Source organism: Dermochelys coriacea, chromosome 6, assembly GCF_009764565.3.
Source record: "Dermochelys coriacea isolate rDerCor1 chromosome 6, rDerCor1.pri.v4, whole genome shotgun sequence".
Classification (NCBI taxonomy): domain Eukaryota; kingdom Metazoa; phylum Chordata; order Testudines; family Dermochelyidae; genus Dermochelys; species Dermochelys coriacea.
The window spans coordinates 102638140-102666005 of record NC_050073.1 but is presented as its reverse complement, the minus strand read 5'-3'; the positions used below and the strand labels follow the sequence as shown (position 1 = coordinate 102666005).

Genomic DNA, 27866 nt, shown 5'->3' with positions numbered 1-27866 from the left:
GTGCATTTGCCTGCTTTGTCATTTACCTCCCACTAAACCTAACTTCTTAAAGAACTTACTTAAAAATACATTTAGGAAGCAAAAAATTCAATTCTCCCTAACTCCTGCCCACCCAAAAAAAAAATTAAAGTTTTTCAAAACTGAGTAATAACAGAATTTTCTCCTGATAAAAATGAAATGATGGCTCTTACTGGTCACTAATATTTCACAAGTTTAGAATTCCATGTTAAAGGTAACCTACTTACTATGAAATGAAATAACCAGTACAGTTACTGTCATTTATAGCTTTTAGCCATGTTTGATCTGAGATTCCCACATGTTCTTCTCATAGACAGTTAAAGCTGGGAAAAAAGAAATCTAATCCATTTTTCCACCATCAAAATTTTCTCTTCTACAGTTTATTCTCCGGGGCTTCATCCATTCTAGTTTTAAATAACTTAAGTTACAGACCCCTACCACTTTTCTTGCAAGACTGTTTCACAGTGTAAGAGGCCTGATCCTGCAAATTCTTACCACATGATCAGGCCTTGTTCAAACAAATAGTCTAATTTTCTCCAATGAGACTACTCACCTGAGCATAGGGTTGTGGGATCAGTTCGTAATAGATTTCAACTTTAAGAAGTCTCTCCCGACAGCTAATTAAAACTTTCTTCCAGGTCACTCCCAATAATACTCTCTTGGAGCAACCTAACCAACCGTTTAGTACTAACGTCCCCAAATTATTGTAGATATTTTGTTCTTTCCTTTTTCAGTAATTCTTCCAGCCCCATCCTTCTCTCTGTCTCTGTTATTCTTCTCTGCACTCCCTTCAGCTTATTGACCTCTATTGTGGCATGGACCTCCTAGACCAGTTTGTAGTATTGTAGTTGAGCTCTCACCTCTGGTCCATGACTTGATTCGTCTGCACATACAGGCCACGAGTTCAACATAATAAACAGAAATCAGACTGCCTTACAGTAAAAGTAGACTCACATTAGGAAGAGCCTAGCTGGGCCTGGATAAAAACAACCATTTCCGCATATGATTTCTTCTGTATTGGGTGGGAACAATGTCCAATTATAGGCTTTTCTTAGGAAATAAATTAGAACTTCAATGGGGGTATCGACTAATTATCTCCTAGGAAAAAAAGCTTTAATTTGATGTTAATAGGGCTAATGGAATATTTAGCTCTGTCATTTGTGTATGAAATGGAGCTATAAGCCCTACCGTATAGAAGTGCTAAAAGTATTTAAATCAGTAGTCTTTGGTGCCACCTAGTAACCTTGCCACTTTTTCCCCTGTGGAATGTTGTACTGGAAATTGCAGCACAGGATTAATTACAGGCTTATCAAGGAATTCTAAAACCGCAATAGTTAGTCAGCTAAACAAGTACTGTTCTCTTAATAGATTTAATCAACTGTTGGGTAAACCCTCAGCTTGTATTAGTAGACTTGACATACAGTAGAGATGATATCAATGAATTTGAACAGGCAAAAGTGCAAGTTCATGTGGATAAGAGAAAAAAATGTACCAACCAGTTAAAAACATGTTATTCAAATAAAAGTTAAATAGTATTTAGAAACTATGGAGCTCGTGTTGACTCAATATGAAAAGAATCAGTCAGTTTTGAACCTATTCTATGGAATCTCATTCCCTTAAAGGTGATCTTCCTTTCCAGAAGGACTCCAACAAGGGAAATGTATGGGTGACTTATCTGAAGGGGTTGCAACTATTAGACTCTACAAATGTCATCCCCTACTGTTGGCACCAGACTGCCATTTAGCTCTCAGCATATAGAACAAGGAGTGCCCTTTCCTAAATTTGTTGTAACGCCCTAGGTTATTGCCTGTATTTCTCACATAGCATATTATTTTATAACATAGACACACTTGAATTCTTATAACCAATTAAAAATAAATTATACCTGAACAAACTCGTTGTCATATTTTCATTTAGCAAGTAGTTGAATGTTTTGCTAATTGCCTCACATAGGGATTATCAGTAGAAATACAGTTGATCAAAAATCAAGGTATTCTGAAGCACAGGCTGATAAATACAACATGGAATTATAGAGCCATAGTAAGGTTATTATTATTACTATTTAAAAGAAAGGGAGATGGAATCTGGCCATTTTCCTTTTAACATGCTAAAACTTTCAACAGGCCGTTTAGAAGCAGTAGTATAGTGTTTGCTTGCCACTTTCAATTAAACATGGTACAACAGTCTGATGTCACCAGTATTTGCTAACAGGAAGAATTTATTTAAGAGCGTTCAAACCCTATAATTTCCTGTTTGGCTGTCTGCATTTTCTGGGTAAACAGGATGGTATTCTCTCAAGATGGGAAAAACACCAGAACCATTTACCTGCCCATACTCTAAGTTGCCCCAAACATGGGGGCCAGATAAATTAGAACCTAGAGCCAAAAATATTTGACTCTTGTGTTTCTGCAAACCTAGTTTTTCCCATCTTGGCTTGAGCACTAGATATCAAAATAGTGCTGAGCAAAGTTGTTTTGAAAATAAAGTCTTACCCTAATCTCATCCCAAGCTATTACTTTAAGTAGGTTCAGATAGTCTTCCCTCCAATCAGTGGTCTTTCTTCCTGGCCTAGCCCATGTTCTCAGAAGGCTCCCCTGAAACAGACATGTACATATGAGATGCTTCTGATATGGGAAGGTCTCAGAGAAACCTAAATTTTAATGCAGCCTCTTTCTAGGTCCATTAGGACCTAGATGGCCAGACCAATAGGAACACCAACAATGATGAGAAAACTGTTGGAAAGAGTGAGTTAGGGATCATGGTAAAGGAGTTGTGGCAAGGGAGATAGACGTGAGAAGTCAGTAGTCCTATTAGGAGAATGGGAGAGTGAGAAAGGCAATGGAAAGAGGAAGATGGAGCTAGGAGACAAAGGAAGGTGTGAGAGAGGGGAAATCTCAAAAGGTTGCTATAAGTTTGGAAAAGCAAACAAAATTTGTTGTGACTTGTCAATTTGTGCTTGATGAGGAATCCATACAAAGACTGTCTCTGATTTTATAAATATCCCTCTAGATCCCATCAACTATCCCTTTAAAACCCATTTGCTGTAATAAATGGACCTGCACACTGTTAACTCTAAGCTGTGTGCGTGTGCATGCACACACAGATCCTAAACCCCAAGCACATGGTGCAACACCACATGCACAAAAATTTGCACAGAAGCACAATTTGCACAGAAGAAATTTTTTGCGCACATGGCCTGTCAAAAATTAGAGGGAACATTGGACCTGCATATGGAAGTTTACTGAGATCATTGTTTTTAAATTGATGGCATAGGTCTGTCCAAAACCACGGCCCTGCATCCATGCCCCTAATTTCACATGAAGTTTAGCTAACTAAACATTATCTGTAAACTGCAAAGTGTTACTAAGGTCATTCACTCGGAAAGGTAGAAACAGAACCCAGGGGTTCCTAGCTACCAATTTTCTGCTCTGTCCACTAAATAAGTGGCCTGTACAGGGCACCATCACTGCCTCCTTCCATGCCTCCCTCATATCAAATATTTACAAGAATTTCAGATTGAAAAGTAATTTTCAGTTTCAAAAATGCAAGGACTGGGGAAATGATATAGGAATACATGATAGAGAAATGATATATTAATAGAAAATGCTGGTACAATAAAGCTTGGTGAACTCTTCAAGTGGCTGATTTCATTGAAAAATATATCTAGTTATACTAAAAACACACTAGATTGTCACAACAAAGACACTCAACACCACATATGCAGTTTGTTTACTTTTTGCACATCAGGCAGAGAATGAAAGAGAGAGGAGTCAATTTCATTTGTATTTATTGCCTGCTTCTACTCAGTTTCTCATACCTTAGCAGGATGCTGCAGTGTTTGGACTACAAACAATGCAGGGAAATGCTGTTCCCTTAAAATTAAGCTTCCCATGGACAATTTTTTAAACATCATGAAAGCTTTTCAATTTCATTATATAAAGTTGATTTACAAAATTCTATATTCTGATCTTAAATTGAATTGACAGTGTCTCACATAAGGAGTAAGATTAAAAAGCAATAAATGAATTCTATTCTTGGCGTGCAGACACAAACCTGACTGGAACCTGGAAGTTGAGTGCCACCATGCACCTTCTTCCATGCCAGTCCTCAGATACCATTACACAGCGCATGATTAACGTGTGGTTCTAGACTGAAAAGTGACTGTGTATGACTAGCAGCCTCTTAAGCAGATCATCTCCCAGTGCGTAATTAGTACCACATCTGCCTACTTTCCTGAGAAAATTAAATTTTTGTTGTTTTTTATTCCTCTTAGTACTGCATAGTCAACACATCTAAGAGTGAGACTCTATTCCTTCTTTTACATTATCAGCGGAGTCGTTTACTAAATTCCAGTCAATGACACTTGTGCGAAACTTACTGACATCATCTGGTTATACAGATATGTGACAGGGTGGCTAGGGCTAGTGGGGGCTCAGCCCCCCAAATCTCTCTCCCCCTCACGGCAGAGCCATGGATGGGGCTGGGTGGGTTGGCACCTAGGCCCACCCAAATCTGAGCCCCAAACGCAGTACTTAAACTGAGGGGGATTATTAGAGGTCACACCCCCAGAAAAAAAATTAAAGAATAAGCCCAGTCACTGGCAGGGGGGCAGTCTTTTAGTAAAGATGCTGTTGCCTCATACCGCCCCCCTCCACTTCCCCTCAACACAGGCTCCGATTCCACCTCATGCCATTCAGTGCCAGATACCACCTCCCTGCTAGCTGATTGTTTGGGAGCTGAGAGCCAGTCAGGTGCTGACCAGGATCCCTCTGACAGTGTGGGGGAAGAAGTAGTGTGCCCACAAGGCTGAATGGGGTCATGAATCACCCAAACTACAATTCCCATGAGACCTGAAGAAGAGCTCTGTGTAAGCTGGAAAGCCCGTCTCTTTTGCCAACAGAAGCTGGTCCAGTAAAAGATATTACCTCTCCTGCCTTGTCTCTCTGTAATGGGGCATTTCAGGCAGACAAATTAATGCTGAACTGACCCAAAATGAAACATTTCAAAATACAATTTTTCTGAACTTTTTATTACACACACACACACACACACACACACACACACACACACACACACACACACAAATAATATTTCTTTTATCCCAATTTGGATGTTGCAGGAAAGAAATTCCGTTTCTTATCAGCTCTAATAAATAGATACCATTTTCTCATATGCTGGCTCTACTCAGCTATAATATGTTCTACAGCCACACATACAAGAGTCAAACAATGAAATTCCGTTCACATATTGAACAGCTTGGGTAGAAATTACCTTTCTTGCCTCCATCAACTGCACTTTAACTGATGTTTGCCACTGTCTTTACTCTGAGCTCTCATTACTTCTTATTTTAGGATATCCCTTAAGCTACTTACTCTCCAAAAGTGGGAATCCTGTGATGATGGTATCTGGTAGCTCAAAGGAGGGAAATTATTTACCCAGAATTCTGCTTCTTTGAAGATATCACTACACAGGAGTCTCACTCTCCCGTTGCCCCTCAGAGTTTTGAGGAATGTAGCTGAGGTGGTGGTTTTTATTCTGGTTTTTAATGTTGCATTCCCAGCAATTATTTTTTGGCATTCATTGTATACATTTCAGTATTCACAATCTGCACAATTTTATTGCAAGCCTTGCAATATTTGATATTTTTATAAAGCTCCAGCCCCTGGAGGCAAGTGATTAGGGTTGAATCTCAACTTTCATTTTTTAAAGAGAGTACATTTTTTGGGATTGGGGCAGTCCTGCATTTTTATTTATTTGATTTCTGATTGGCTGGCTCAGGTAATGCCAAACTGGTTTACTCAGAGCTGTTTCTGCCTGTGACTTTTCACATCTTGCCCCAGGATAAATCCTAACTCTGACAGACCCCGAAGATGCTCCTGTGACATATTTGCACTTCTCTACACTCAGTGGACCACATTCTGGCCCCGGCTCCTGACCCTATATGCAACTGCAGTGGCATATCAGAGCTGTAAGGAGGCAGCAACAGACATGGGAGAGTAAGCCAGTGACTGGGACAATGTAAGCAGCCCAATGTTGCACCTTCGCAGCTCCTAGTATATAGATGCGTTTGTTGTTCTTGGCACTCTGGGAATTCTGAGCTGCAGAGCAGTTCACACAGGGCTCAAGTAAGGTCACTGCAAGATAGAGCAGCCTCGTTTCAGGCCCTGAAGCCAACCAGAATCTGGGCAGCACAAATAAGGTGTAAAACTGCCTCCTCTCCTCCTGGGCTGTGCCGTAGGAGACAACACCAAACCTAGCTCAGAGTCTTTTGCCTACTCATAGGACTTTCTAGGGAAACCAGGTCCTGAAGAGCATTTCTCTTTATTCTGTCTTAGGTTTGGATTCCCAAGATACCTTAAGGGTATCTTAGAAGGACTGTTCTCCCAACAGCCTCAGAACCTTCTAATCCTACATCCCTTTTTTCCTTTTATTAAATGGACAGCACCAGATATGGCATCTTACTGTTTACACCACTCTCACCCCAGGAAAAGCTTATTCAAAGGGGACACCTTGAGCCCCTTTGCACTACCATAGTTAGAGAGCATCCCTTTGTGATTCCTTCCCCACCTCCAAAAAAAAAAAAAAACACTTCAAGATTAGTGTGATCGCCTCTTCCCCCTCCCACCCCATACTGTCACTGAGGGTAAGACATCAGCCCTCCATCAATCTGCCCTGAATATTAAGGAAAAAATCCCCTTTTATGGCACCCTGTCCTATAGATGTTCCCATCAAACATATACACACGCACAAAGCATATAGTCATTTTATTACACTATTTGGCATTCTCTGCCTTGGTAGGAAAGATTGCCTTCTAGCAAAGTATTTGACTGGGAAGATCTAGGTTCAATTCCCAGCATGACCACAGACTCCTTGCGTGCACTTGGACAAGTCACTTGGTCCAAAAGTGAACACTTTGACATCTCTTGGGCTTGATTTTCAGAAGTTCTGAGTACTCGCAAATCCAATTGTACCCAACAGCAGCAGTGGGTGAGCAGCACCTGCAAAAAAGAGAAGCCCAAGGTTTCTCACCTCAAACACTCAAAATCAGTGGCCACGTCTGAAAATTTCATATTTCATCTTTCTGTCACTCTATTGCAATCCATAAAATAGGAACAATGCTCCCCTACCTCAGACAGGTGTCACAAGCATAAATTCATTCGTTTGTGAGGCATTTCAATAATACAGCCATAGGAGCTAAGCAAGGACACAGATTCCCTGATCTTAAGTAACTATTCTTAAAAGAAGGGGCATGACTGAGTTATTGGTGTCCATATTATTCACAACACTAAACTTCTAAAGGATAAAAAAATATTCAAACAACATGTGATATCAGGAACTCCCCTTTCATCTCTTCATAGCAGGAGGGCTCTGTTCCTTTGGCAATGGTATGTATTTGAGTAAGGAGGATTCCCTATTGTTCCCTGCCACCCCCACCCCCCATTTCTTATGGTGCCAGCTTGGTGATTTACTCTGCCCTGATTTTTTATTTTTGTCTTAGAGGTCCCTTTTCATGTGGCAAAGGAGGTTCATTTAATAATGTCCTATTAATCCCAGAGCACTATCAGCAGGCTTTTTGTTCCAATTGTTTGATTGCTTTTTAGAGATTATAGGAAACTTCACTGTCATCCATCGCATAGTGAATAAGTAAATTTAAATGATAGATAGATAGATAGATCACACAGTACATATACATTTATATAGCTTGCAGAGACAAAAAAAATAAGCTACTTCTCCCTGTATGCCATACGAGAAAAATCAAATCAAGGCACGGAGAAACTGAAAAAAACCCTACATGTATCATTCACCTGATTTCAATTGTGACTCCCTTTGAACCTCGGCCAAATCATTTTGTACATTAAAAATTGGTCAGGGATGATAAGATTCCATTTTCATGGTTGGTAATGCAGAACCGGTGAAAGAATACAATTACAGACCCCTGAGTAAACTCTGCGAATGTCAACTTGATGTAAATGATCAAGTGTCGACAAAGGGGCTGGTGGAGAGGGAGGGAGCAAAGAGAGGAGGACAGGGAGAGAGCAGAGAAAAAGAAAAGCTTCAACTTCCTCTGCAATCTCTAAGATAGTGGAGAACATGCACCTCTATGGGCCCTGGGCTTTGGTGCCCAGTCTTCCCCGAGCCCACAACATGTCCAGAGCCTGCTGCTGCTCTGGGATCTCTTCAAAGCACTGGAAACAAGACAAAGAAGATGTGCCCCTGCCTGTAGCAGGACACAGAACAGAGAAGCCAGAACAAAATTTCTAAAAAAAATAGAACTGCACTTCTTGACCCAGATATTAGTCCTGCAAGATCTTGGAGCCCTGAGTTTGCATTGAAGAGAGAACTCCAGAGACAGAAACAGTCTGTAATTTAACCCTTGAAGAGAGGATTAGAGACACTGCAGTTTCAAAAGTTCCAACAGCCTCTTGCCCCCAGCACAGCAAGCCTCCCCCACAAAAGACTCTGGAAATTAGCCAGCCCTTAAGTGACCCTGCTCTGTTCCTCTCTCCCCCTTCCCCGAGTGCCGCCTAGGACAGAATCAATATTTTGTTACCTTGTTACAGAATATATTTGTTTTCATATTCAGATGATATGGGAATATGAGAGAGAATAGCATGATACAGAAGGTGCTGATGCTTTAAGTCTGAAAAGTAAATGATAACACTATATAACAGTTTTCATCCAAAGACTTTAAAGTGCTTTACACACATTCACTTTATGTCACATGACATTCTTGTGACGTGGCTAAATATCCCTATTTTATAGATGTGTAAACTGAGGCACAGAAAGGTAAAATGACTTACCCATAGTCAGTAGCAGAGCTGGGAATGGGACACAAGAGTCTCAGTCTCCTCAAACTCCATTTTAACCACTAGACCACATAGATTCCTGGTGATAAGTTTCTTTATATAGCCAGTTCTGCAGGCTAATTTTCCCCCCAAAGAAAGCCAGCACCAATGTCAGTGGGTTTAATCTCACCAGGACAGGAGCTGAAGTGAAATTCTGGGGAACAATGTAAGAACATACATTCAAGTCCCATCGCCATTCATGAGGTGAGAGCAAGAGTGATTTCCCAATTTATTTTAGAATTATCATCTGAACTGATTAAAGCAGTTATCAACTTTAGTTGCTCTTTATAGGTTGTTTTCATTTCATAATTCCAATGTTTTTTCATGTGCACACTGCATAAATTATTGAAACATTCTTTTAGTTATCCATTCCCCTGTGACAGGAAAAGGTTTCCTGAAAACAAGTCTCTCCCTAATCAGTTTTGTTTGTCTTGGTTTCTCCTCTCAATATTGCTACTGCTTTTAGGTTAGTGAACAAGTAACACTAGTTTGCTTTTGTGGAGAACAAAAAGCACTGTGGGCTGATAACGACAGGGTACTAAATTACAAGGTTACTTCAAAATACATCATCAGTGGCTAAGAAACAATAGGCTTCCAAAACTTTTAGCAAACTGGGTGGGAAAGAAAGATACTATACTGAAGTTACACAGTGTGGGGATATCTAGTTCCCAACGGCTCAGATTCCTATTGAGCTTTAACTTCAATACATAACTCCTCTGGTTTATAACTACCTCCAGAATTGGTCATTGAGACTATAAGGCCGTGAAATAAGCTAGCCCCATGATGCTAGTACATAGGCTCAGGTTTATATCTTATATAAAAATGGCATAATAGGACTGTCTATTTCTAGCCTTGTGCTCAATTCTTTTTATACACTAATACATCAACAAAATCTGATCACAATAGCAGGACACTGTTACAGATACATTTAGAACATCATATTTCCTTCTTGCTATTCAATTATTTGTATTACATTCTAATTATCAGTGTAATAAAATTAATGTTGTTCCTACACACAAGATCTCTGGATGCCGCAAAAAGAACCTAACAATGACTGACTTTGGCATGAGGGTGACACAAGTTTTGTTTAGTTTTGGAAGGTGTCTAAAATCTGGTTAACTACCTATACTTTAAAATCAGCTCCACCCAAAATATCTCAAGCAATATTATTAAAGAGTCAAGTGAAGATCAGAATGTTAGCAGGCCCGTTCTGCTTTTGAAGTTTCAAATAAAATGAATTTTAACTAGTACAAAATGTTGTAATTTCTCACCTGCACATATGGCTTAAGACAAATTTGAATACTGAGTGTTATCTGAATCTTAACCTTTGAACCAGAATATACAAATACGGCTGGGGAAGTGGGAAGCTGCAGTCAAATCCCTTTGCTTTCAGTCTAAAATTATTTAAACACCAGGTTTGTTTTTTTCCCAGTCCCTCTCCTTGATTCCTTTAACTGTGTACCCTACATTTTATTCATGGATCCCCTAAACAGCATAAAATGATTATTTTCATCCATGTCACAAACATATTAACTGTTTGAGCCTGTTAACAGGGGGATTAAGTCAACACATATTATCCTTTTGACAAACTTTACTGCGTGTTGCCAGTCTTTGCAGATCATTACAGAAAATTAAATGAAGTTTGTCTTTATCAAATATAAGGAAAACAGAGCACCTTTTTTCCTTATGGAAACAGAGCTAGTCAGAGTGAAAATCATCACAGGTAACATGCACTACCTTATTTCCTATAAAACCCAGCACAATCTCTTTCATAACATGTAAAAGTGACCATTTTTATCAATACACTGCCAAAGTTCTAAAGAAATTCTAGATTTGAGATGTAAAATCTGCAGTTCTAATATTAGATTTAAATAGTGAAAAATAACTGTCCATGTTAAATAATAAATATTTCTTTGCATATTTGTAGCTTTAAGTTCTGAACTTTTATCTCATATATTTTTCACCTGATCGTTTTGAAATGATCTCATAGGATTGATACTTTTATTAATAATAATTAATATGTATGCAATGCTTGTCATATTGAAATTGTTTTACAAACACACAGTCTAGTTAATAGAGATGAAAATTTTCTATCAAAACGTTTTTTGATGGAAAAATGGCTTTTTTAACTGAATGGGTTTTTTTTGAAAAAAATCTCTTCATAAAAAAGAATTCTTGGTTTTTCAGCAACCCCCAAAAAATTTTGACCGCAAAAAATTTCATTTGCGTCACAAATTATTTCGTCGGGTTTGCTTAACTAACCCTTACCACAGCCCTGAAAAGTGAGTATTTCACTCCTTTTACTGATGTCTAAACTGAGGCAGAAGGTGAAATGCCCACATGGGCAAGATGGTGGGCTCCTCTTGCATGGAAACTTGGATGTCAGAGGTGCTCAGCACCTGGCAGGAGGCACTCCGCATCTCAAGGACTAAGCCCTAAGGAACTTACCCATAGAGAGTCAGGAGAAGAACTTGTGACTATGTCCGATTTGAAGTCTTGCATGCAGATCCCTGGACTATTATGGGCAGATCTCCCACTCCCTAGACAAGAAATGGATTCTTTCCTTTAAAGAAAGATTTATAAGATGTACTTAGGCCATTTTACAGGAAAAAAGCAGCTTGATTTGAAAATATCAGAAATCTCACCATTGCTCACTCTGATAGGTGAGCAAGTCAATCCTCCTAGTCCCTTCAGTGAATTACTGAATGGCCAGAAAATAATTACTGACTGCCCACCCTCCAGAGGAGAAACATGGTCTTGTGGTTAAGAATCAAGCCAAGCATACTGTGGTCAGAGGAGGAAAAAAAGAGTTAGGAGACCTGTGGTCTAATCCTGGCTCTGTCAGTGTCTTTCTGGGCAACCTTGGGCAAGTCATTTCAATGCTATGCCTCAGTTTACGCACACACAAGCTCTTGCCAGCTTTTTTTTCAGCTGCATCTCTAGAGCTTATTTGTTTTGACTCCAGTATGAAAATTTAAAATGTAGTTCTTATATAAGGTAAAACACAGGCACATTGAGGTAAAAGACAAAAAAATGACAAAAGAAGTTACAGTTTTCTCTCAAATGAATGGAGTATGATGTACTTAGCTTCTTTGAAACACACACATTGATTACAGAGCAGAGAAGCTGCTATAGCAATCAAGATTAGAGCTCTTCAAATAGCAGATTTTTTTTTGATTCTCTGGCATTTCCACAACATTGAGAAAAAATTATTTTAGGTCAACCAGAAAATTAAATGTCTCAAGATTTTGGTAAATCAAAAAGTTGAAAAAATAGTTTGGGGTTATGTTTAGTTTGACCCCCCAAAAATGTTTTAGTCTGATTTCAATCCTGGGGCGGGGGTTTAGTGATTTTTCTATTTAAAAAAATAAAATTGAAGGAAATTTATAAACAAAGTCATTCTGGCCCACCCAAAAATTGGAACACTTTGTTTCAAAAGTATCAGTGTTTTCAGAGGTTTTTTTTGGTTTTGATTTTTCATTTTTTGTTTTGTTTTGTTTTTTTTTCCAGCTGAAACAATTAGCTGAAAACTGATAAGAAGTCACAAATTGTCATTGAATCTGCATATTTTGCCAAAAATGTTTTGGACAGAAAATTTTTCCCAGCTGTAGTACAGACAGAGAGGCAGGGAATTAGGTGGGTGAAAGGATTTCCAAATGAGGAAGCACCGAATCAAGTGTTGAAATAACTCCATGTAAAGACTGTTGCAGCAATCTAACCTCAAGGTGACAAAGGAATAGGTGTAAGGGCCTCACCTGAAAGAAATTATTGCAACTTCTTGGTTATCCATAGATGGGGGTGGGGAAAAGCGCCACCCTGTCTGCTGATTTGATCCTAGATGGCATAAGACTAGTGCTTCTCAGGGCATGTCTTCACTGCAGAGTTAACTCAGGTTATCTACACTCGAGTTACTTCTCTTGAGTTAGTCTAGTGCAAATGAGAGCGTGACCATACTACAAAATAACATTCAAGCTGCTGCCTCCACACTGGGACTATTTTCACTCATATTTGGCGCTAAGAATTCACAGGTTACAGCTCATGGTTCTTTGAGCTGGACTAAGCTGAGCCTCTCTACGAATTCTTTCCCAGTGAATCATGGGAAAACCAGTCTGTCTTTTTGGCATACATGAGAGAAATTATGGGAAGGTATTGAAGGACTAGTCTGCATCCACACCACAGAGCAGTAACGTTAGCAGCTAACAAATTGTGCTCACTTGAGCATTAACCTATACTTCTGAGGAGCCAGCCAACTTGAGTTAAATGTACCACCACACCCAAATTAAGGGTGGTCAGGGTTCAAGTTAGGGACAACAACTGAGTTATAACTCAAGTTAACCTTGCAGTGAAGACAAATCTAAAAAGACCCACCCCCCTTTCCCCAATGTGATGCTGGCACTATTGCAGCTTGCAGTCCCCTCAGCTAGATCCCCATTAATATAAAAAAGAAAGGGCTATGGCAGGGGTTCCTCAGTTTGGGCCTTGTACCTTTGAAATTCACTTCCTCCTTTGGTGCATAACAATCTTTAAAGCTTGCTCCAAGGCACATCTTCTCTCTTGCCTGTTGGACAATGGGTGAGGTAGGGACTGTGGTGGTGATTTTGTTAGTGGAGTCTATTAAATTTGGGTTTAGTCTCAGGGCTGCTGAGTTTTCCTGTGGGTAATTGCTGAAGTCTGTTTATTATCTGAGATGTGTTTTTAAGAGTTTGTCCATGGATTGGGATGAGTTCTCCTTTGTTTAGTGTTATATTCATTTGAAAAATAAATAGCAGAACTTTGTAAAATCAGGGAAATAGAGACAACGCAGTGAAATCTGCTAGGGTACCTTGCTATGCACACCTCTGGTACCTGAGCAGCACTTTAGATTCTACCCGTGATGGGCACTATAGAAAACCCTAACATTCATCAGCTTAAATTAATATTAATGTCCTGAACTAAGCATGCTCTTTACCAGGTTATAGTGATGTTTTCGGTCTCAAACTCACATTATTAGCATGCATTTGGTGCTCATTCACCTTACTTTATATGGTTGTTATCTTGTTTCACCAAGCGTCTAGTTTGCATAGTGTGATTGTCATGTCTCTGAAAGCTTCTGCGTATGGCACCCAGTGGCGCAGCATTATTGATGTACACCTCATGCACTTTGGCATCAGCTCTTCAGTGTGGTGGGATTGTATACTGTGTGCAACATGGAACCATTATATATAAATGTGGTGTGCGCCATGCTGCAGAACCCCTTAATATTCGTGCTTCCCCACTGAAGTGCAGCTGTGCTATCTATGCTGGATATGCTCCTCTGTGTATCATTGCTATGTTCAGTATGCTATACTCACTATTACTACATTTTTACCTTATTACTATTGTTACATTTTCTGCTGTGAATATTGGCATAGCTATATTATGGAGTACAACTGTTACGTAGTGATGCTCTGCTGCATACTCTGTAGTTTACTGTCCCGAGCTTTGAGTGGTGTTAGCAATGGGCAGGCTGTGATGGGCTGTATTAGTACCATGCATTCTTTGCTGTGTTGATGTACTTTATTATTTTTGCTGGTGCTGTAGCATGGGTTGTGCTGCATTAGTGTGTCTGGCCTTTTGCAGTGTAATTAGAAGATCTTGTCAGAAATTAGAACTTCTATGCCATGGGAAACACCAACATTTAAAAAAAAATATTCCAAATCAGGGAAAAAACTAAAATTTTGAAATTTTCTGCAAAAAAAACACATTTCAGGTCTATTAAAATGCTTTGTTTCAATAAAATTTAAGTTTTCTTGCAATTTTGACTTTTTAATTTCTTTATAATATAAAATATATGTCTAAACAAAAATATTTTGCTACGTAATATCAAAATGTTCCATCCAATTTTATTCATTTTGGTTTTATTTAAACACACAAAGGTTAATTGAAATTGACACATGGAAGGTTTAGATTTTGATAAAACAGCATTTTCCAGTGGAAAAAGGATCCACTGGAACATTTTTGACCAGTTTTAGTAAATTGTACATATCAACACTGTGTGCTCACATTTGTGTTGCAATCTATTCCTTTTAGTGAACTGTTGTGGCAACATGTTGTGTGATTTTGCTGTAGTACCACTCAGCACACTGCGGTTGTATGATGCTGATTTTGTGTGCTGTGCTCCTTATTCACTCATTACCACCATTGTGTACTGTTGGCCTGCATTGCATAGTAAGGGTGTGCACTCTGTGCGATGGTTTGCATTTTGCTGTGTTAGCTTTATTGTAAGTGTTTGGGCTGTATTAATTTTGTGTGATCATGATAACTTGTATTAACATTGTAGCCTTTGTTCTGTACAGCTATGAAATGTACTGTGAGAGCACTGGGCAGGATACTGTGTTGTATAAACGTATTGTGCACCACTGTACCATAGTGGTTTGGCATATTTTTGTGACTGTGCTGTAGAGTTGTTCATTATTATTGTCATTTGCGCTGTAGTGTAGGGATGTGTTACGTTAATGTTGTCTGGTTTCAGCTGGTATGCTAATGTTATATTGTGCACTCTGTGTTGAGAGGTTGTGCTGGATTTATATTGTGTGCTGTGTATTATAGTAATGTTGTCTAAATTGCGCTTGAGTAGCTATGCTGTTTATTATATTAGTGCAATGTGCTGTCAGTTTCTTGTGTGACGTGTTGCCAGGCTGTGCTGTGAGAGCACAGACGACTCTATGCTTGTATTGCGTTATGATTATATGCTGCATGAATGTACTGAATTAATGCAATGTGATCTGCACTTTTGTGGTTATTTTGCATTAGTGTTGTATGCTCTGTGCTTTTGGTTGTGGTGTATTAGTGTCAAATCTTTTGTGATCTGTTGTTGTATGGTTGTGGTGTAGCTTCTGATACAATGACAGCTTCATCCCTTCATAATGTAGAATTTTAAAAGAACAGCAAAATATATAGGAATCTTTATATTAAAAATACAGCATAATTGTATCATTACAGTATTTGCATCATGCTAAACAGATTGGCTGGGTTATTTCACATTCTTTAAAGTCGGGATGGCATCAGGCCTATGATATTTCTAAACTGTTTTGCATGTCTCCAGCTGTATAATGAAACACCACAAATTCTACCCAGCAATACTTGTGTTTTTCTAAGTACTGCATTGGGGCATAAAATTACCAAATGTACTGATGCACTTACCAACAGTGAACTAAAATCTCTTACCTCTCACCCACAAATTAAGACACTACAGATTGTTTGTTTGTTTTTTTACAATGCTGAGGTAATAAATATATATATTTTATTTTAATAACCATTTTAAGAAATGAGGAAGGAGCCCACATTATAGTTCAGCAGTTAATTTATACGAGTATAGCCTCTTGAGTAAGTGTGTAATAGAAATACACAGCATTTATTTCCCTCATTTGAAATCCCTGTTCCCTGACACACAGACAGACACACAGACACAGACCACTGCAGCCCAAATTGGACTTCAGAAAAGAAGCGTGGACTTCTTTCCTATCATCCCTGATTGCTCTGCGGGTTAAGGAGTGGCCAATTTAAAGCATGCATACAGTCTGGGGATACGTGAATCATGAATCATGTTTGATGTATGGAAAGGCACAGTCATTCTGAAAGGCTGCAAATGCAGTCATCTGCTTTTTAAGTAAAAAAAAAAAAAAAAAAAAAGCAGCAGCAGCCTTCACAACAACAACAACAAAAGGAGAGATGAAATAACCGGGAAATATTTTTTAAAAGATACTGTCTTTTCTTTTTTCTTTTTAATTGGGTTGGAAAGGGTTACTTCATTATGCAGCAAATTAGAAAATTCATAATTTATCATTGCACCCAGTCAAAATGCCACCCAACTGAGTCGCACCCCTGCGAAAACCATCACATAGTAACAAACTGTCAAAGCCTGCTGCAGCCGACGGGCAAAATTAATATGCAAATGTATGCAAGAAATTAAAAAGCAGAATTACCCAGGCAAATGAGGTAGCTATACTTGAATTGTTAGAATTATGAATAATTACTGCGAATTTTCTGCTCCTAATATAACTTGTTTTTTGATAAACAAAGACTTAATTATCGAGATGCGCTGGAGAATTTCCGTGGCGCTCATTAATCTTGCAAAAAAAACAAGTCCCTGGTGCCCAAACCGTAATGAAGAGCGCGTGCCCTGAATCTTCAGAAAGATCAGAGGCACCAGGGTGCCAGGTCTGGAGAAAAAAAATGACAGTACCAATGTCCCCTCCTGTACCCTGGAGTGTCATAACATCTTCCACTAACTATCAAAGGGACTTATTTATGCCAACAGCTGAGCTATAAGTCCAATTTACGATGCCTTAAGCAGTGGTGAAATGATCTGTTGATGTGCTACGGAAATGCCATCTTGCAGTAGCTCGATTTGGTCCCAGAGATACCAATACGATGAGGACCCCTCTGCTCCTGTGCTAATGGATGCAGCATGACAGACCATAATACACAAGAGGGACAATCTTTTAGGACCGGTCTCAATGGTCCTCCATTAATCTTGGTTCTGCAGTGCTGTGGTGTCCATGGGAACAAGGGCATTATCATAAGCACTGGTTTTAAACGTCCCCATTAGGGACTGCACTACAGAGGAGGGCTGTGTGTGGTACGGGTATGGGGGAGATAGCCCACTATGAGTTTATATTTTTTGTTATGACCTGGCTTCCAACTGCAATGGGCAGTTTAGGGAATTTTCTCTTCCTAAATATCATACAGAAAACAACAAAGGGGGAAGCAGCTAAGTGTGCAGTGTGGTGCTGCATGCTCGTCTCCTCTGTTTTTACAGCTAGAAAATCAGCTTGGCCCTGGTGGGCTGAGATAATTTACCATAAGAAAGCAAAGGGAAAATAACCCCAGGTACTCTCTGCGCAAACCAAATCGAACCCGCTGTGAGCTTATTATTACTTAAAAACTGGCATCTAAGTGGAAATGACTGACTCGCTGTCATTATCCCTATTATCACTATGATAAACCCAAGCAGATAAGGCAAAATTACAAAACGTCAGTTCTGGAGCTCGGAGGCTACTTCAGGAGCTCAAGGCAGCCGGCATTTTCAAATGCATCCTTTCTGAATTCAAGTCCCCAAATTTCCTGATGCCTTGACAGAACCATTTCACTGCACAGGTAAATTGTCACCTTTTAAACCAGGGCATCTGTCATTTTTATACAAGGTTTCACCACTTGCTCATTCTCTCCCCTAATTCTCCAATTTCTCTACATACACAGAGAGGCTACACAGCACCATAACATTTGAAATTTTTATTCTTACAGCCTGCGCACACATTAAAAGGGGAAGAGGTGGGGGGAGAAACACCTTTAACTCTGATAAAAATGCTACATCTCCAGATCATTCATCTCTGGGTTTTATTTTTTTATGCAGAACGGGTAGCAGCTTACCTGCTTCTGTATCACCTTCCCTGAGATTAATTCTCACTGTGATAGTAGGTCGAGGTGAGAAGAAATGAGCAAACACAAGAAATAAAATTCAACCCAGAACTTTCATCTTCATATCCAGTGCTGATCCCTACACTTGCACCCTCTACCACCTTAAACAAAGAGGCCACCACTCCCGAGCCAGCCCCTTCTTTCTCCCTTTCCCTCATCCAGGGTCCTCTGAGGGTACATCTACACTACAACCACTAAAGCAGCACACCATTAACATGGCAGCTGGGCTGCTATAGCACTGTTGTAACACTTCCTGCGTTGACAGAAGGGGTATTTCCATTGAAGCAAGTAACCCACCTCTCTGGGAGACAGAATCTAGGTCAATGGAACAATCCTTCCATCTACTTACCCACATCTACACCAGCAGTTAGGCTGACCTAACTACAGTGCTCAGTGTGGGAAATTTTCTATAACTCTAAGCAACTTAGCTAGGTTGACCTAAATTTTAGATGTTGGCCAGGCTTCTGTAATTCAGCACAACTCCCACTTAATGAGAAAAACAACCAGGAAGGTATGCACCATGAGCAGCCAGTGTTCAACAACATCTCTCTCATGTTATCATGGCCAAGAAACAAGATTGTGCTGAAACAGGTATGTCCGAGTATTCCTCCCACCCCATCCCTCTTCCATGACTCAAATAGATTCCACATTCCCCAAACAGAAAATGGCTAGATCTGCAACACAACAGAATAAAAAGTGGCATTTTTTGGTAAGAAATAAAGTGGATCAAACTCTGAAGTCAAATGGAATTTCCCTGGATTAAACAAAGAATAGAATTTGACCCAGTGAGGGAAGTGCTGTCTCGGTCTGAACTTGTTAAATTTGGCAGAGCCTGCTGATAATTCAGCTTTACACCTTTTTGGAGGTATGGGGCATTAGGAGGAGGATATACTGAGAAGAGGTGAGGTGGGAAGGAGAAGTAATGGAGTGTTATCCAAAGTTCTTAAGGAAGTAAATTCTCTCTCTCTCTCTCTCTCCTTTTTTTCATGGCAATAGGGGAGTTTAATTTTCAACTCTTTCTATTGCCAAGGCAAGTTTTGTACGCAGAGCACCATGGTTACCACAGAAACCTGCACATGAGTGTTTCGCAGTCCTCTTAATAACTGTTACCACCTCGGGCTGAGTCATGTAAGTGTTGGGGAAGCTCGCCTGATCCCTGTGCTTTGATAGCATGATGCTGCTGAACCTGCTGCCATCTCCCATCTATTTCAAGGTACAGGATATACGGAATCATGCTACTGTTGACACTAAAGCCTGTTTCTCAGCTAAATGCCCACAGAATCAGTCTAAAAGTTTATGGTGATAAAACTGCAGTCGGAATAATGCTGTGCAAGGGAGGAACTTGTGAATAACCTTGCAAGAAGTCAGATTGCCTTTAAGGTAGGTGTCCCTACCTTACAAGAGTATTTCAGTGCATATTGCACAGTCCTCTCTCCATCAGATGGACGTTATTTCCCCTCCCGCAGTCACAGGCACGTGTCCTGCATGTAATCATTACCACTTTAAACCTCATCTTTTTCATTTATTTTTCTTATCCTAGTGAACAGGAAAATGGGGAGCTATAAGCAGAGCTGAGCAAATCCACTATGAAAATTGTGGAGGATGGTGCTAGACTTGGTGTACTTGTCCTAGAGGTGGGTGAAGAGCTGCAAAAGGAAAGCAATTTGTACAAAATTTCAAAGTAGCAGATTGCTTGCTGTAATTTGAAAAGCCCCTCTATTGAAAAAAATATCAAACTTGAGAGGGAGTTGAGGAGAGACAGGTGGGCTCTCCAAAATGCTACACTAGATGAGGAAAGTGAATAATGTTAGGAGCCAGGAGATCCTAAGCTCTGTCAGGACCTAATGCTGCTTGGTACTTATGCTCATTAATTAGTTTTTAAGTAGGACAATTGCAGCTGCTGAATTTTACAGATGAAGAAACAGAGTGGGGGTGTTAAGTGACTTGCTGAACAGGATATTCTGATCCTTTAAGAGAGGCATTAACCTAGCATGGCTCTGTTCCAGGTTTCAATCCAGAACAGGGGAATTCTGGGAGGTGTAGTTCCCCAGACTGATGGGAGTGGAAGGCATTTCAGCAAGGGATGCCGAGAAAGACTGCCAGGGTATACAAGCAGCTATTCCATCAGAACAGAGGCAGCAAAGCTAAGAAAAAGGATAAGAGCTCTGGGACTCTTCAGGACAAGGACCTCAGAAAATCAGGGAAAGCTTTTAAAGAAGCCAGAGAAAGGGCCTAGAAAGAGGCCTAAAAGACAGTCAGATGGCTGGATAAAGGAGTCCAAAGAGGGGATGTTGCTTTTGCTTGAGAGAGCCAGGTTCCAAGAGGGGAATCAGTGGACTTTGACAGAGCACAGGAAGTAGTCTGAGTGGAGGAGAAACAGGGAAAGTCGTTGATCAGAACGATGCTGGCTTTCTTGTCAAAGAGTACATCTATACTGCATTTTAAAACCTGCAGCAGGGAATGTTAGGGCCCACGGCAGTGTAGATGTTCAGGCTTGAGCTCTAAAGCCCAGGAAGGATGTGGGTTTCAGACCCTGAGCCACAATGTCTACATGGCTGGGTTTTTTTTGCACCATAATGTGAGCCCAATTCTGTATATCCGGGCTCTGAGAATTGCTGCCCTAGGTTTTAAAATGCAGTGTAGACAGACTAAGACTTCCAGGCTGGGGCTCACAGAAGAGGGAAATTGTGAGCTCCCATCTAACTCCAAGAGACCAGCAGGGTGCAGAAACCGACAGATCTTTGAGGGAGGGCTGTGACCAGGGAAGAGACTGGATAAAGGACTTGGACTTTTGTTTACTCCAGAAAGGGTAGAGTTTGTGGTTTACCCAGATGGCTGAGCTACTCAGTCAGCATAAGGAAACTTCAGCACAGCCCCTTTTGTCTAGAGGAAAAGTAGGACACCATGTTGAGAAGAACACAGGTTGCCTCCAAAGACAGTACCTAATGCCTCCGGCCACAGTACTTCCTGGGCAAACTGCTTGAGTAACCCACTGGTGACCATGTGGTTCCCCTCTGTGCTGATCCACAGAGGATATGAGTTATTACAGCTTGCTGAAGCAGCTTGTGCTTTTAGCTCATCGAACGAGGGAGGGGAACAGAAGTGGCTTTATATAGGAATGGACTTAAGCACTTCCTGAATCACAGCCTGAGGCAGCAGCTGCACAGGGAGGTCCTCTCTCGCTTCTTCCAACCACCACAACTAGTGGTTGTATAAGCAATCGTCTTACACAGAGAATGTCACATATCTCTGACTGAGGCGGATAATTTGTGGAGGGGGTGGTTGTTAAAATTCTGGCATCACATCACTTGTCTCCCATTTGCAAACAATTGCAATAGCTCTTGTAGAACAAATGATTTGTTCCAAACGGTGTCCTTTCCCCAGTATTATGGGCTGTGTTCATGAGATCTCAAGTGAAGGTTTCAGTTCTATGTAAATGTGTTACCACTTTGTTTGATATAAATCAGCCTCTCTCACAGAAGCATAAACATGGTTTCAATCCAGGTCAGTGTGCTAGCAAGGAATGCTAGAGGAAAATATACGATGTGCACCTTTCCAACAAAACAGTTGCTCACTCAGTCTGCTACATCAATCCCAAGGGAACCAAACAATTAAGTATATTTTTATAACAAATAGTTTTCGGGTGGAAGAGTTGTGCTCCAAGTATCAAATTGTCAGCTTGAGAGTTTCGACTGTGCTGAAGAGGGGGAAAATGGCTAATAATATTCCCAGTGACCCACATACCATGAAACATCTGCTGGCAACATGGCTGGCTTATTGCCCAAGTTCAACTATGAGCTATCTCCAGCTGATCTGCTTTGCCCTTACCATGATCAGGAGATGCTGCTGCAAGCAAAGGAAATAGTTAGGAATACAAAAGTAAGTAAGTTGGCCATATCAAATTAAAACTACAACAAACTTGTCCATTAAAAAAATCCACTACCGCTATTTAATGTAAATCTTGCTAAATGTTGTCCCCACCCCCATTCCCACCCCCCAAATAAAGATAAGAATACATAACATTTTTATTATGACCCTTCATGCTTGCAAAATGCAGGTTGTTAAGCTGTAGCTTTTGGCGATGTTTGTGCACAGTGTGATTAGACAAAGCTTTAAGGCAAAAAAAGCACTCAGAACAGAAGTACCTTTTGTACTGTCATATTCCACCATTGTATTAAGTACAGTATTATTCCATTTGTAGAGACAGAAAACAATATTTTTAGAAGCACTTGTGTTCCCTCCTTTTTCTTACATCTGAAATGGTGTTACCCTGTCATGCAAGCACATTGATTTAACTTGACTGTCATCCTCCCCCTCCATTATTTAGGGTTATTACTTTTTGTTATTATTTTTATTCAAATCAGCAATTACTCTCCACTTTCACTTTTTTGTGATTTCTTTGTTCTTACATTTATGCATTCAGTCTCCTTTATAAATGCATGTGACTGCTCAGAATATAGCCATAATCATACCTAATATTGTTCAAATTAATAGTCACTCACTTGTGATTACTACTTCTTTTGCACCTTTTATTGCCAATGTAACAAACCTTGCCAACCCAATACAAAAAGGCTTTCAGCATTTAGTCTTCCCAATAGAGAATTCTCTAGTTACTCTGTAGAACTCTTGTTAGTCTCCATAAAGGCCAAAAAGTACCATTGTTACAGTGGGAACAGAGGTCACTCTGAAACTCACTGGATAACATGGCCTAAGGCAAGATTCACACCACTTTGATTCAACACAGAACCCACAGGAATGTTTGCTCTATCAAGCTAGCGTCAGCCTATCCTTCCATATACACATGGCCTCTCAAGTTTTGTTTCAAGCTGTTGTGTTAAAGGGCCTGGTCTTGTGATGGGCTGAATGCCCAGAACTCCTAGTGATTTTAATGCGACTTGTGAGAGCTTAGCATTTCAAAGCATCAGGCTCCAAAGCGGCACAACCGATGATCTCACCAGTCCTTAAGTACAGTATATGTAATGTTAAACTTCAAGAGTCAAAGTAACCAAGCCTCCAGCCCCCGCTTCCTCAAAGCCACAGAAATAGTCAGAAAAACTCAGTGAACCAACCAGGCCTTAATGCCGTTGGACAAATACATCCATTTTCTAGCCTGGCCTGATCACAACTTTGCAGAGCTGCATGAAATTCCAGAGCAGACAAAAAGTGCATGGTTTAGTGTTGGGCACAATGTACACCAACTGTATATTTAAAATACAAAGCTATAAAAACAAAGCAAAAAAATGACAGTGAGCGACAGCAAAGATGATCCCTTAGGTACCATAGCTAGAGGCTTAATGACAGATGATACTGCAAAATGTCTTCAAGATGGAGTATTTACAAACCTACTTTACAAGAATTTTGTGCCGTTCATCACAACTCTAAGTCCTACCTTCTTAGTTCCAATCCAACTAAGTGGCTCTGTAAGTGTTATCAAAGGTTTCTCTTGTTAAACACAGGTTGGGAAATAACAACATGCTATTCCAATTTCCCACCCCTGCCTCCTATCAGAGAGATTTTTGTTCAGCATTGCCTCAACCCTTCTGAATACACCAGACATGTAGGGTTCTTCATTTGATTCATTCCGATAATTTTTTTTAGTCAATATTACTTTTTAGACTATATTGGTATTGCAAATTAAATATTATTTATAGCTTTAATTTGTGTCCTGTTTGGATTATACATGCACAGGGCTAACTTGGCTATCATCATCATATTGTTTTATACTCCTCCTAAAATTAAAACCATTCTTGTCTTTAAATGTTTTATTGTTCTTCTCTTTCTTGTTTTGCATTGTACAGTCCATGACTAATTCTGTTAGCCAAGTGCATATGGCTTGCTTAGCTATCATCCATTATCTTCATCACTGTTGCCTCAGAATGAACATTTTATTATTACCTTTTTTCAATTACCAGATGTGCTCTCACCTTCCCATAATTTTCATACTACACATAGGCCCACATTTAGGGTCAAGAACCCAAGTACTTACTTATTTTAAGTCAATGTGTATTTTCCCTGAGTAAGAACAGAAGAACTGAGAAAAAAGGGCAGGATTTCACCCTTAAAGTGGAATTCTACTTGTTAGAAGCAAACACAAAGAGGATTTGGCCATTCTTACATCACCAAAACAAGATTCTTGAATAAAGCTGGTAGAGTTCCAGACTGGGGTAGAGGAACTGATTTAAATTAAATGAGAATCCCCGTGAACCATTGGACCTTTAATAACAGAACTTGAATCAAATCTTCTCCTGGAGCCTCAAAATTGTCAGAGAAATGAGAAGGTTGTTTGAGGGTTCTCTCTCATCCCCCATTACTTCTAGGACTAGCACCAGAAATGGCCAAATACCACAAAACAGATTGTGTTTACAGAATTTCTACCCAGAACTGAAAATGTCAAAAATTACACAAGAGAAAGTCTGTTCTTGTGAAATGAGTCCACTTTTTCAGGATCAGGGAGTACAGATAGATTGGTTCAGCATCCCAACCCTTAGATATTCGTCTGAACTGAACTAACTCCGCACCTTGCAAAGTTGGCTTAAGTTTAGATGAGTTAAATGTGTTGTTCTGGGGTACACCATGGAATGATGGAAACAATGCCGAATCAATGACATCATTTCTCTATTTCATTCATTTGCATTCAGACAGAACTGACTACCTGTGAGCCCAACACCCGCTGTCGTCTTTTTCTGAGAGCCTTCTGTAAGGGGAAACTATTGATTTTGGCTGTTGGCATTTTTACGGTCCCATTATGAAGCATAAAAAAAAAAAAAAAAAAAGAGCTCACTAGAGAAACATTTCATATAATGCCACAAACTCTTTTTATGAGATGAATATTTCAAAGCGCCCATTAATTCTTGTAATATTCTAATTTAGGTCCTTTGATTAAAAAAATTAAATGAAATAGGGGAATCTCCAAAATCTTTGTACAATAAATCTGTCTAGCCCAGAATCTACTCATCATTCCATGAATCAGTGATTAAACTAGATCTGATCCCATCCTTAGGTTTCTTAAGGACTACTGTATGTGCAAACAAGGGAAGAAGTCAACACACACACGCACGCACACACACGATCAGAGTTGCTGCTGGTTGCCTGGCCAAAATGCAGTGGTGCTGGCATGAGGCGGCCTCTTACTAATCTTTCTGGCTTAAAAAACTTGATGGTGGTAATTGAGATTAAGGAGGAGGAGGAAATAAACGAGATAAAAATATCTCTGAATGGGGTGGGATAATCTAGGCTTGGATTTTCAGAAGTGAATAGCCATTTTTGTTGCCAACACACCCTATGGTGGCCTCATTTTCAGAGGGTAGGTATTCATTACTGTCTCAAAATCTGGTATCTTTAACTTATCTCAAAGTTGGACACTCAAAAACTGAGATATTCAAAATCACTAGGGTATAGCTTTTGAAAAAATGGCTCTATAATCCTGTCAAGGTTAGAGCAGTAGACGAGAATCAGCACTCAGAGGTTCCATTCCCTGCTTTGCCTTTGGACAAGTCACTTTGGATGAGATTTTCAAAAGTGGTTTTAAGTGCCTCAGTATTTTAGTGCCCAGCACTAGATACCTTAATGGGGCCTGCCTTTCAGAAAGTACTGAGGACCCATCCTCTGAAAACCAGACCTCTTTAAATTCTCTAATTGTGAACCCAAAAACTTTAGCCCCTTTTGAAAATATTGGTCTCAATATCTCTGTGCCAGATTCTGATATCCTTATTCATGTTTTATAGTACCTTACTCCGGGTGTAGTCGCACTGATGTCAGTGGGACTTCTGGAGTAAGCTGCTATATTGTGTAAAAGTATCAGAATTGATCCCTCTGTGCCTATACTTTCCAATTAGTAAAATGGACCCAACATCTATTGACCTCTCAGAGGTATTGGGTGTCTAATTAACTAATGCTTATAACATGCTTTAAAATATAGAACAAAATGTTATCCAAATGTTATCCAAACCCTGATTGATTTTTATCAAGAAGAGTTCCAGATTTTTACCCACATCATTAGTTTGGAATGACCACTTCCCTCATTTGTGCTGTTGTGTGGGAGAACTATTTCTACCTGAAATGATTTTGCATTGTTTGGTAACTACAATCTCTGCCTCTTTTAAACCTTGTTGTAATTACTAACAATCACATAATAGCTCACATCTTTTCAAAATTATCCAAAATTACCTTTTTGGTGGCCACAATGTGAGCTCCTCCATTGGAATATAGGGATTTGCAATTGCATAATATCTTCTCTTGCTTTTGCTAAAGAGCAGGATTAGCAATGGTAGATCGTCTTCTGTACTCCTTTGCTCTGAACAGTTTTAGTGACAAGGAGTCTGGATACAAAACTTTGTCATGTTACGTTTTAAAATTTTGTAATGGTGAAAAAAATGGCGTGCATCTAGGAGCATTTATGAAGGAGGAAAGCTAAGTGATAAAGTGCACCTTTAACATAATGATAGTAATTCAGTCTCAGACAATGAATGCTATTATACCCCCTTTAAAGGACTAGAATAAGTCATAATTGAAATGACAGTTATGATAATCCTCATGTAATGAAGATATTTTGAAACAAAAATCTTTTTTTTGGTGTATGTATATTTACTGTACCTCAATACAGTTTGACTCTTCCATTTGGCTGGAGAGTCTAAGCGAATATACAAGTATTTCCTACCCATTTTGCTGCTACAGCTGCTCTCTCCATTCATGTATAGTAGAAGACTATTTCCTCCTTGTCTAAAACAAAAACATTTGACTGTTTAGGTGCTCAGCTCAGTCTTTTGCCGCTGATCAGATACCAGAGAGATAGGTAATCTTATAAAAAGGTTAGTTGGATCGGTTAGTCATAGAATTCCACATAACCCGCAAAGAATTCAATGCATTTACACTGTGTTTCATCATAGCTCTAACAAGGAAGCTACTGCAAGTTTCCAACAGCACTGGCATTTTACAAAGGACAATGAGTTACAGCAGACACTCTTGTAGCTGGGAGCCAAAAAATGGTAGGCAGCCTTTCAAATAGTAAATAGTATGAATTGCATAGAACACAGACTGATCTTCTGAAGGCACTAATAATAATGTTGGCTTGGATTTTCAAAGGTGTCTAAGGGAGTTAGGCACCCAGAGCCCATTGAAATGCAATGAGAGTTAGCCTCTCATTTTCTCAGGCTCCTTTGAAAATTGTAGTTTTTCCTAATCAAGCACACCCCAACCAAGGCACTCAGATTGTATAGCTCAGGCAGAGTGGGTGACAACTCACTCCACACTTATCCATATAAAGGCAATCCGGGAGAAACAGAAGGGAAAGTATTTGGTGGGGGAGGGAGAAAGTAATAAATGAGATCACTATAATAAACCCTGAAATAAAAAATCCCTTGGTGAGCTGAGATGGATGTTAAACATGAGGCCCACTCCCCAATGCTCATTGCAGCAAAAGCACTTCTGAACTAAAATGTAATACAGAGCAGTGTAAAGGTTGCAACACAATCTCTAAATGCTAGAGGCATCCAAGGACCAATACCCAGTAGGAGAAGGAAAAGGTGGTGATGTCAAAATGTAGCCATAGCCTAAAATGTTTAGGAG

General features: G+C 39.7%; 1 long non-coding RNA gene across 1 annotated transcript in view; it reads right to left on the bottom strand.

Annotated features, from left to right (window-relative positions):
- Positions 1-5106: 5106 nt before the first annotated feature.
- LOC122460576 overlaps positions 5107-27866 on the bottom strand; it is a 32958-nt gene continuing 10198 nt past the window's right edge. The window contains exons 2-3 of the long non-coding RNA XR_006281974.1: positions 8820-9018; positions 5107-7016 (exon numbers count right to left, since the gene is read on the bottom strand). This is a non-coding gene — a long non-coding RNA (uncharacterized LOC122460576). The remainder of the gene's footprint in view (positions 7017-8819; positions 9019-27866) is intronic.